The following is a 12,309-nucleotide window of genomic DNA, read 5'->3' on the forward strand; positions in this document are numbered from 1 at the left end:
TCACGGGAACTGTAAACTTTTTGTCACCAACCAATTCCCTCACTAACGAATGCATATATCACAGCAAAAAATATTATCTACAAACTTTTTTTTATGATCTTAATTTTGTGGGAAAAAGTTTTTAATTTTCACATATTGTAACTCATGACAAATAAAATTGTCCAATATAATTATTTGCGGCGAGAATTTTCTAACCACGTGAATTTGGTGGCAAAACGTAATTATTTGCTACCAAATAGTATTTGCGGGAACTGTAAATTTTTTGTCACTAACCAATTCCATCACTAATGAATGCATATATCACCGCAAAAAAAAAATTATCTACAAATTTTTTTTTTTGATGATCTTAATTTTGTGGGAAAAACTACTTTAATTTTCACAGATTGTAACTCGTGACAAATAAAATGGTCCAAAAAAATTATTGCAACGAGAATTTTCTGAACACGTGAATTTGGTGGCAAAACGTAATTATTTGCTACCAAATAGTATTCATAGGTACTGTAAATTTTTTATCACCAACAAATTCCGTCACTAACGAATGAATATGTCATTGCAAAAAAAATTATATGTAAACTTTTTCTGATGATCTTAATTTTGTGGGAAAAAGTTTTTAATTTTCACAAATTGTAACTCGTGACAAATAAAATGGTCCAATATAATTATTTGCGGTGAGAATTTTCTGATTACGTGAATTTGGTGGCAAAACGTATTTATTTGCTAACAAATAGTATTTGCGAGAAAACTTTCTCTCCCAAAAACCACTATTTTTTGTAGTGTGAGTTACAATCTGTAAAAATTAAAGATTTTTTCCATTAAATTAAGATCATTAGAAAAAGTTTGCAGAAATTAGTTTTTTGCATTGATATATGCATTTGTTAGTGATGGAATTGGTTGGTGACAAAAACTTTACATGACCCGCGTGTATTTCTTCTCACTTCAAACTTCCCTCTTATGTATTTCTTCTCATTTCAAACTTCCCTCTCACCAGACCAAGCCACTCTCATAATCTCCCTCCTCCAAGAGTGATAAATTTTTTTACCTTCATCCCCGTTAGTGTTGCGATTTCATGCAAGACCTAGAATCTCCTTGCCGCAACTGTCTCCACCGAGCTTGAGGGTCGTGAGATTGTGGTCGCCGTCGAGGCTTTCTCACCTGGAAAGCTAAACCGCAGCATCCCTCTACCACCACGTCAGGTGCATCCACCGTCAAGTATCGTCTTTAGTGGCTCTCATCGACGCCGGTAAGCTTTTCCCTCAACCCCTCTCACTCTTTGATTTGATTTCATTCTCACACACGAACACACAGGCCCTCACTTCTTCTCTGTTTGCACACACTCAGATCTCTAATTTCTCTCTCTCTCTCTCTCTTTGACTAATAGTGTGATTAGGGGTATTTTTTTATGTACGACGGGTGTGGGTATTGAGTTTGTGGTTGTAACGCCCTAATGAAAGACCCAAACCACATGACCTAGACTTCAAAAGGACTAGTCAATGATACAATTGGAGCTCCATTGAAACCTTATAAAGTTCAAGAACTTCTCATTCCCAAGCAATGTGGGATCTCATACACCACTTACCCTTATCCTTATCATATGAGATATCACAATCTACCCCTCTTAAATTCTCGACGTCCTCGTCGGGCCTGTTTGTTGTAGGTGGCACGGCTCAAGTCCCGCATTTCTGGTTGGGATAGTTTCGGATACCATTTGTAACGCCCCAATGAAAAACCCAAACTACATTGCCTATACTCCCAAAGGACTAGTCAATGATACAATTGGAACCCCATTGGAAACTTATAAAGTTCAAGAACTTCTCATTTCCAAGTAATGTGAGATCTCATACACCACTTACCCTTATCTTATCATATGGGGTATCACAGTGGTCGCCGTTGGGTTCTCCTCACTGGAAGTGTCGGCTGGTGGTAAGTTTTCTCAGTCATTCTCCCTCGTACTCATGCACACTTTGAGGCTCTCACATCCCCTTTGTTTAAACGCACACACACTCAGATTTCTCTTCCTTATTTCTTTGCTTTCACATGAGTACAAAATCATATGAAAGACTTGGATCTTTGTTTCCATATCTGAACTTTCTCTCCAAAGCTCTTCTTATAGAAGCTGCCAGACTAGTCTCTCCAAAGCTCTTCTTCCATAGTTGTTTATTTTATGAATTCCTATGTGTACGATTGTGCCCCTTTTTCCTAGCTTAGTTGTTTATTTGAAGCCAAATCTATAATGGCTCTCAATGGTTTGATAATTAATCACTTTGAATTGTTGTTTTGAAATTTGAGTTGTTGTTGGATTATATAATTATTACTAGTGTGGAACTGATCTAATTCAGTGGCTTGGAATTAAATAAAAGTAGTATGTTTTGCATGAATTGATGCAATTAGATGAAATAATTTAATTATAATTTGATTATTAATTAAAATATGACTGTAGAATTTCAATATATGAGAAAAATAAAGTAGATAAAAAATAATAATATTATTATTTTATTAGTATTTTTTATTTCATAAAGACTATTTCCGGTGATCATAAATCGCCGGAAATATTTTTTTGGTAGCAAATGCGTATTTCCCACGTTTTCCACCACGACATATAAGTATTTCCGACCCCAGTTAACCATGGTTGTTACACTTTTTCCATGAAAGTTTGCACTTTTTGCGTGAAAAAAAAATCATTGAAAATAAGAGTATTTCTGACACATATTTCACTCGAAATACTATAAGTTGCCGCGTATTTCTGAAGAGTCTGCAACGAATTGGAATGGTAGAAAAAAGTTATTTTGGACAAAAATATGGATTAATTGTGACAAAATTAGTTGTGGAAAAAAGGCTAATTTATTGTTGTGTTTGTAGTCACACTACAACAGAATGTGTCACAAAAAAATGGCAAACCGGCACAAAAAAATGGCAAACCGTCACTAAAGATATTTGGTGACGGCTTGAAACCGTCACCACGACAGTCACCTAAAGTGCGTCACATAAAATAATTGGTGACGGTTTACTGTTCAACTGTTACAAAAAAAATTTTTAGTGACTGTTGGAGGTGTTCCGTTTGGTAGGACGTTCGAACGTTCCATTTTTTGTGATGGTTGAGAACTGTCACAGAAAGTCACTTTCGGACGTCAAATTAAACGTTCGAACGGTAGCCCGACTGATTGGCGTTCGAATGAGAGAAGTTGACGTTCGTTGAATATAGTTCGAACGTATCATATTTACATTCGAACGTTTAAGTGTCTGAACGTTAATTAGAATAAAAGTTCAAAATTCCATTCGGACGTAAACGGACTAATGTTCAAACGTAAGCGTTTAACGTTCGGACGTTATTTCAAATGTAAACGAAGGAGCGTTCGAATGCAAGTGGTACGTTCGGAGGTTTGTTGGAACGTTAATCGTTTACTCATTCGAACGTTTTGTTCGTTTGAGGTTCAGCACGTTCAAACGTAGAGGCCTACATTCGAATGTTACAATACACAATATGTATTCACGTTCGAACGTTGGTTCAAATGTGAACAAACGTTTGAACGTTTTTACTTTACATTCAAACGTACAGATCAGAAATTCTAATTTCATAAAATTTAAAAACATATTACTTGTTTCATCATATTACATATCATCAATTAAAAACTAACAATGTCTTATAAAATTTTAAAATTAGATATTAAAACTAGCCACCACTACAAAAGGCAAATTTATTTCTTTTTTTTTCCTCGCCCACCGCGATTCTATTGCAACGACATAACACGCTCCATTTGCACCATCATCTCCCATTGCACTTGCTCTTGCACTTCACTGCGTATTCTTTCCTCCTTGTCTCTCTGTTGGTCCTACAAACGCGTCTCTAAATGAGACCGTCGTTCTAAGAGAGTCTCTAACTCTTGCTGTCTCGACCTTATATACTCATTCTTACGCCTTGTAGCTTCTAAATCTGCTGTAAGATTATTAATTTGTGAAGTCGATGGGGTTGAGGAGGATGAACATCTGTGCTTGATAGATTGTCCCAAACCTCTTGCCATACTAGATTACGGCCCGAGCACTTGCTTGAATATGTCTATGTCACTAGGAGAGGATTCCCCAGAAGTCGACTGCATCTCCATCATTTTTTCTTTTAATTTGAAAGGAAATGATCGTAAATAATTAGTAACGTATTAAAAGAAATAGAAATAAAAAATAAATTATTCAAATGTTACATAAATAATTTATTTAACAAAATTAACATTGCTTACATAATTATTTGCAGCGACATGATCCATCCACTCACTATGCTCATTAGTGTGAGCAACATCATAGACATGAATGAGGGAAAAGTTTTTAGGATCATCACGTTTCTAACAAAGCGACATTAGCAATTTTAAAAATATAATATTAATACTTAAATAAAAGAATATCAGGAAAATAAATGAAATCTAAAATTTTTTAATTACCATTTTTTCAGCAAGATGGTAGAATGACCTTGAATCGGAATGATGGTAGACAGTCAGAGCGGATCTATTCTGTGCATTTGTAGAACTCAAGTGCTACAAAATATATTAAGAATGTTTGTAATATGTATACATATAATATATAGAACGAATATGAATGTAAATAATTAAAAGATATAAATGTAAAATACCTGATAATCTGGAGATGCGAAAAGATCACAACACTTTCTCCAATCATCTGACTTCATCTGCTGAAAAGGAGACTGCCCAGCCTCTTCCAACGTCTCAAACTTCTTGAAGTGGTCATGACATCGTCCTTTATGACGTCAGAATAGTGTAGCCATCAACTCATTCACGTTTTCAAATCCTCGCTACAGCCAAAGTCGAGGTCGAATTCATCCTAACAAGGGAATCAGGTAAAAAATATTATATACTAATCTAGGTGAAAAAAATGTACTCTCAAAGTAAACTCACCAGCACACGACTTCAAATGTGCTCCTTAATCTCATTCGGAACATCTCGCCAAGAGCGCACATAAAATGTAGCATAAGCTTGAACTACTGTGCTAATATAGGAGGAAAGCGCTGCTGCACTATCATCTACTCCTCCAGTGGAATTATCAGGAATTGTGATCTTCAGTTTTCCGTGCTTTCTATTTTTTTTAAGAGAGATGCCACGTGTATAGCTACGACTGCGACGTGCAGATGCATCAACTACATGATAATAGATAGTATAATTATAAATTATATAGTTATTGAGACAAAAGTATTAACTATATGATTAATTATCAATGACAATATTTCCTTACTGGTAGGTGTCGACTGGCTGTTGTTATCTTCTGTGTTAACTTGATCTTCAGGAACGGATTCTTCGAGTGGGAAGTTTTCAATGGGTTCATAACTTGGACTTGGCAGAGGCACATTTTTTCGTTGTCGTTTTGGTGGCATTCTTGAAAATAATTAATTATATCAAAGAAAATTAATTAGAAGAAATTATGAAAATTCAAGATATTTTATAGTCACCTATATGAATTAAATATTTAGTACTTTTATTCATCTTCGGATGAATTTTCCATGCTTGTTTTAGAATCTCCATTTATAACATATTCATCATCATCATGCACCTCTTCTTCATTGTCCTTATCCACCTCCTGTCCGGATTCTGATTCGACTTCATCTTCTGACTCTTCCTTTTCTTCTTCCTCCTCACTTACTTGAATTGAATGATCATTTAATACAGACAGGTCAAGATGGACGGGTGGGACATCATCTCTACACAAGGGGAGCAACTCGAGTGCACTGAGATCAACAAATAAGTTAATACCCTCTCCATCTTCCTGGTATGCCTCTACAATCAGAGTGTCATGATCTTCATCTCCACTATTCTCGTAATCTGCACTCGTTCCTGCTTCATATATATTTCGAGGGACAAATTTTTGTACGACTCGCCAAGTTATCTCTCCACTAACTTCATCAGCACTTTTCATTGGATCAATCAAGTAATAGACTTGGGTAGCTTGACAAGCCAATACAAATGGATCATCTTCGTACCATTTAGATGCAGTATTGACACTCGTAAAGTGATTATTTGTATCGAAACCCGACCACCGCCTAGATCCCACCAATCACATTTAAAGACATATGTTACAGACCCACCCAGATATTTCAATTCGATAATATCACGTATGACACCATAATAGTCAATATCATCTGTTCCATGACTCCCCTCGACCAACACACTACAGTTTTGAGTCTTTCTCTTACGTTTATAGTCCAGAGTATGGAATCTATAACCTCGAACCGTGCATACAGTGTATCGAAGTGCTCTATTTAAGGGACCACGTGTCACGACCAAGTCCCAGGAAGGACGGAATCCTGACTTACATGCCTGTTCTTTCTTCTCTTTCTATCTTTTTCATCATTTTCTTTTTCTAATAACATGCGATCGGCATGGACATGACACACGTGCACTTTAAATTTTTCATTTAATAAAAGAGAACACCTAATGGACATTTTATTTGAACATTCATTCTTAAGAGATTCTCAGAGTCCATCCCAAAATAAAATATCTATACGTAACATAACCCATCATTCGTAACATAACTGTCCTCGTTAGGGAAGGTCCTAAGCGTCTGCCTCTCCATCTGCAGTAATGCCTTGCTCCCAGCCTTTTCATCATTACCTGGACATTTGAAACATTTAACACAAAATGAATCGAATACTCAGTAAGTAGTACACCATGCAGTGAACATACTAGGCATCTATTCTTTTCTTTTGAAACATGCATACATAAACATTTTCGTTATTCTTGACAATGCTTTCATGCATAATAGTTTAAGGAATAAGCCATACTTTCATGCATAAACATTTCTTTGCTTTCATGCATAAACATTTATTAGCTTTCATGCATAAACATGCTTTTCATGCTTTTCATCTTTTCACTTTCATAGGCCATTGCACATTGTTACGCCCCGCGTGCTAGGGTTAGTGGCCCTGTGGCCAATGGATTCGCTCGTAGCCACGGGTTGGAATCCCATTCCGTTAGGGTGTAGCACTGGGTGCACTACCAGATACTACTACCCGGCATTGCCATTTGCCCATTCATTCATTGGGTACCCCTTTTCATTCATTCTTGTGGCCGTTACGTAGTTTCATACATTAAAGCATTCATTCATTCAGTCCTTTCTTTCATTCATGTCAATCCTTTCAGTCCATTTCATCATTTAACAGTTCATTCATGGAAAACGTAATTTAAAAGCATGAACTTAACATCATCTTTTCATTTAACAGTGCATTCATGAAGGAACATCATTTTCAAAACATGAGCTTAAACATCATTATTCATGATATCCATAAAGCATCAGTTCATAGGGACAATTTAATATCAGTTCGTAGGGACATCTTAAAATGCTTTTCTTCGCATTATTTAAGACATGAGTTCATATGGGCATTTTAAAACACTTTCTTCGCGTCATTAAAAGCATCAGTTCATAGGCGCATTTTCAAACTCATTTAAAGCATCATTTGAAGCATAAGGCATGAAACATTTAAAACATTCTCATCATCTTTCTTACTTTGATGCACATGCATTTTCATGAAAAAGATACATTTTCATGCTATACTACATATAGGGATAATCAATAAGTTTATTGAGAGCATGTATGGAAACCTCATGACTTAGAACCTATGTGCATGCATTACCTTATACACATACACATAATTATAATCGATAGGGTGCTTAACAAGGGCTATCAAGAAAGAGTTTGTACATACTATATTCATTTACTCTTTTCTTTAGAAGAACATTTACAATAAGAGAGAGAGACATTCTTTCATAAAGAGAGCTTGGTGTAAGAAGCATGGTCATAGCTACTTACCTGGGAGCTTTACTAGTGAGTTCCTTTGATCTTGAAAATAAACTCATATTCAATGAAATGGAATAAATACATCAATATTCATTTCACTTTAAGCTTACTAACCGACACCCATACGAGCTCACTAAACTTCCCAAGTTAGAATTAAAACGTTTCCTTTAACCCATTTTAGGTACATACATGACACTAATTCAACCTTAGTATTCTCATTCCAATATTTAAGAACCCATGAAAGCATAAAGCTTACTTGCTGTCCCTCTTTAAAGACTACCCTTTTCTATACAAGGGATATGTAGGAATCATGAGTTAAAATGTATAGGATGGTAGGGATTTATTTGAGCATAGTAGGGAACAAGGAAGTACCACCCAAATCTGGAAATTTTATCAAAAGGGTACTTTGACAGCTTTGTAACATCATGTGGAAGTAAATCTAACAATAGGCCAATGCCCACAAGAGGGTTGGTTTTTGCACTTATTCTTCAAGGGTTCTTCCTACTAAGGTTTATCTTTTGGTTAGCCAAGGAGTGAGGTTGAGCAAAAGGGGTAAAAGGGCTGGTTTAGGCTTCCATGATGGAACATAATTTCAAAATTTTACAAGGCATGGGCAGCTAGCAAGTTCTAGTATTTTTATGGCTCAAACATCCTTCACTTAACTAAAATCCTATCTATACAATTAAACAATATAAGAGTGGTAAAAACTCAAGAAAGCCTTATATATGTATACATATTCTGAAAACAGTTCCAATAAAGAGATATAACTCTTGGTAATTTACGAATCCCTAAAGTAAGCTTACTAAATTAATTTAAAAAATCTTGGTGGCTTACTTAGGCCATAAATCTTAGGGAAACATGTTTAAACTATAAACTTTAACTCTATTAATTTAACACATAAATATATGACTTTAACAAGGTTAAAACATGGCTTAAACTTGATAAAACACAAGGGTGGACTACAAGTTTGCTTTGTGCAACACACGGCAGGACACTAAAACAGAACAAAGCATATTTCACAAAACATCTTCATTCCTCTATTCGGCTACCACCCAACTAGAGCAGTTAATAGAGGGAACAAATGAGAATTAAACCTAGAAATTACTATACAGAAATCGGTTCACACAATATTCCGAAAAATCCCAATTCACCAGAAGATTCGTGGAAGGTGTGTTACCTGGTTGGGTCTCTTTTGAAGCCACGAAGTACACGGCAACAAGAAGAGAAAGGAAAATCTGAAATCTCAAAGCTGGACACAAACAGGAAATTTCTTAAAAAAAATAAACCCTAGATTAAACCCATAAATTTAAGATTTCAAAATCAGAAATTAGAGTCATAGAAATCCACTTACAAGGTTGATTTCCTTGAAGAATTTCGGTGGGAAGCTTAGGTTTATGAAATGAGAGAGATCGGCTTGAAGAAATGAGAGGGATCGCGCGGCTTGGGTGAAACCAAAGGGTTTCTTGTGTGAAGAAGGAGACTGGTTTTCTCTTTTCTTTCGTATTTCTTATGACTGACGGATGAGAGAAGGAAGAAGAAGTCCAATAGCTTGTTGAGGAAGCCGGCGTGTAGGAGAAGCAAGGAGATTTAATTGGCTTGCTTGGGAAGCTACGGTTAGGGGAGAATAAAGTCAATGAGTTTAATCAAACTTATCCCATAAGCTAGGAGATAAATAAAAAAGAGTTTGGACCATTTTTTGAGTAAATAAAATTAAAGGGTTTAAAAAAAAATTGCGAAGTCATAAAAATCACACCTGTGAATTATTTCATAACCCACCTAAAAATAAAAGCACACCCATCTTTAAAATAGATTAGTAAAATATTAAAATGATAAAATTCTTTATCTCAAAATATTTAGCTTAAAAATATTAATAGATGATGTAAGGACCTACGTAGTAGGACTCGAGTATTACACCACGGGCCAATGCATACAATTCAGAAGAAATTGATCCGGAATCACGAGCACGTTGTTCCAAAATCTAAAAATTGAAATAGTATATATTTATTATTTCATTATCTAGAGTTAAAAATTTCAAAATATAACATATATTTAATTTTAGTTCATACACGTTCTTCAAACCATCCGGGAAATTCTTCCTCGTGTCTTGCCTCTATATTTTCTACGCTTTCCATCTTAAGTTTGTCTATGTGCTTACTGTTATAACATGTTGCAAAATAAGTATATTTTGAGCACAACAATTATAGTTAATTTTAAGAAAACTATAATTATTCGAAGCATGGAATGACATACCTGAGATAATCATCAATCTCTCGGTAATTATTTAGCACATACCACCGAACTTTACCCAACTCTTCATCAATTAAATCGTAACCCATTTGTGCACCCAAGGGTCGTACATTCTGAGAAAACAGTGATAGCTCACGAGGAGGTGGAGTAGCAAGATCAGCATTTCGCTCTTGAAGATTAAATCTTGTCTCAACACCACGAAGATATAGAGACCAAAATGTTAATCATTCATCGTGTATATAGGCCTCTGCTATTGAACCCTCAGCTTTGGCTTTATTCCCAACAATGCGCTTCAGTCGACCCAAATATCTTTCAACTGGATACATCCAACGGAACTGCACTGGTCCACCCAAAAGTACCTCTCACGGTAAATGTATTGCTAAATGGACCATGCCATCAAAAAATGATGGTAGAAAGATCTGGTCGAATTTACATAGTATAGTAGCAATGTCTTTTTCCAATTTCGACAACATATCTCGATTTACTACCTGAGCGCACAAATCCTTAAAAAACATACAGAGTTCAGATATGGCGACACGTACATTAGATGTCATCTTCCCATGAATTCCCACAGGTAATAACTTCTGCAAAAATACGTGACAGTCATGACTTTTCAATCCACTGATTTTCCAGTCATCAGGACTCACGCATCTACCAATATTTGAAGCATAACCATCTGACAACTTCACACCTTGCAACCATTTGCAAAAATCCATCATCTCCTCCCTGGTCATCGTAAAACATGCATGTGGCATGACCACCTTATTGCCTTCCACCTGCAAATGTAGATTATGTTTAATTCACATTATCTCAAGATCTTTTCTCGTCTTGATCTTGTTTTTCGTCTTTTTGTTAATACTCATCAATGTACCCAGTATATTATCACAAATATTCTTCTCTATGTGCATTACATCCAAACTATGTCGCAACATGCAGGACGACCAATACGGCAAGTCAAAAAAATACTACGCTTTGTCCAATTCAATTCTGTTGCGCCTCGTTTTCTCTTGTTCTTTCCCTGACCTTTGCCAAAATTGTTCACTTTAACATGTTGCAGTTGTTCCACTATCTCTTTCCCAGACAACTCTTTTGGTGCAATTCTATCCTTTACTCTCCCATCAAACTTAGCACATTCTCTTCTCCATGCATGATTTATTGGTAGATAACGTCGATGACCAATGAAACACAACTTCTGAGAATATTTTAGCCACTCACTAGCAGTTTCTTTATTACACGTCGGACATGCTAACTTCCCTTTCATACTCCAGCCGGAAAGATTCCCATATGCCAGAAAATCATTTATGGTCCACATTACCGCAGCATGCATCTGAAAAGATGTCGACGTGGATGCATCATAAGTTCTAACACCTGTTTCCCATAACTCTTTCAGCTCTTCAATCAACGGCTGCATGAATACGTCAATGTCATTCCCAAGTGATCTCGAGCCAGGGATGAGTAAAGTTAACAAAAATTTTGGCGCCTTCATGCACCTCCATGGTGGAAGATTGTACAGAATCAATACTACTAGTCAAGTGCTATAACTTGTACTCATATTCTCAAAAGGGTTGAATCCATCTGTTGTGAGTCCCAGGCGCACATTCTGAGCTTCTATCCCAAACTCTGGATATTGATTATCGAAAGACTGCCAAGCAAGTGAATCAGCTGGGTGCCTCATATATGCGTCATTCTTAACTCTTTTCTCCTCGTGCCACCTCATATCATGAGCTGTTTTCTTACACATATATAGTCTTTGCAACCTAGGTTTCAAGGGAAAATACCGCAACACCTTAACCGGCACGTTTTTCTTATCCTTCCACCTCGACTCTCCGCATACAGGACATGCTTGTTTCTCCTCGTTCTCCTTCAAGAATAGAACACAATCATTCTTGCATGTATGTATGGACTTATACTCAAATCCTAATCCATTTCTCAACTGTTTCGTTTCATAAAAGTTCTTGGACAATGCAGACCCTTTGGGAAGCACCTCGTTAAATAAGTCCAATACCATGTTTATTGCTTTCTTCGACATCCCATACAATGACTTAATGTGAAGCAACCGCACAATAAACGACATTTTGAAATGTTTTGTACAACCTGGATAAAGCTCGCGCTTTGCATCTTCCCACATTGAAGCAAAACTTTCACAATCAGTCCCTCCACCACTTGAGGCATTGTCGTTAACCTCATCCATAAACATCCCCACTCCAATGTCACCCAACATCTCCTCCATCTCATCCTGCTCATATTCATCATCCATGTGCCGCAAATAATTGTGAT

Source organism: Juglans microcarpa x Juglans regia, chromosome 4S (assembly GCF_004785595.1).
Source record: "Juglans microcarpa x Juglans regia isolate MS1-56 chromosome 4S, Jm3101_v1.0, whole genome shotgun sequence".
NCBI classification, from domain to species: domain Eukaryota; kingdom Viridiplantae; phylum Streptophyta; class Magnoliopsida; order Fagales; family Juglandaceae; genus Juglans; species Juglans microcarpa x Juglans regia.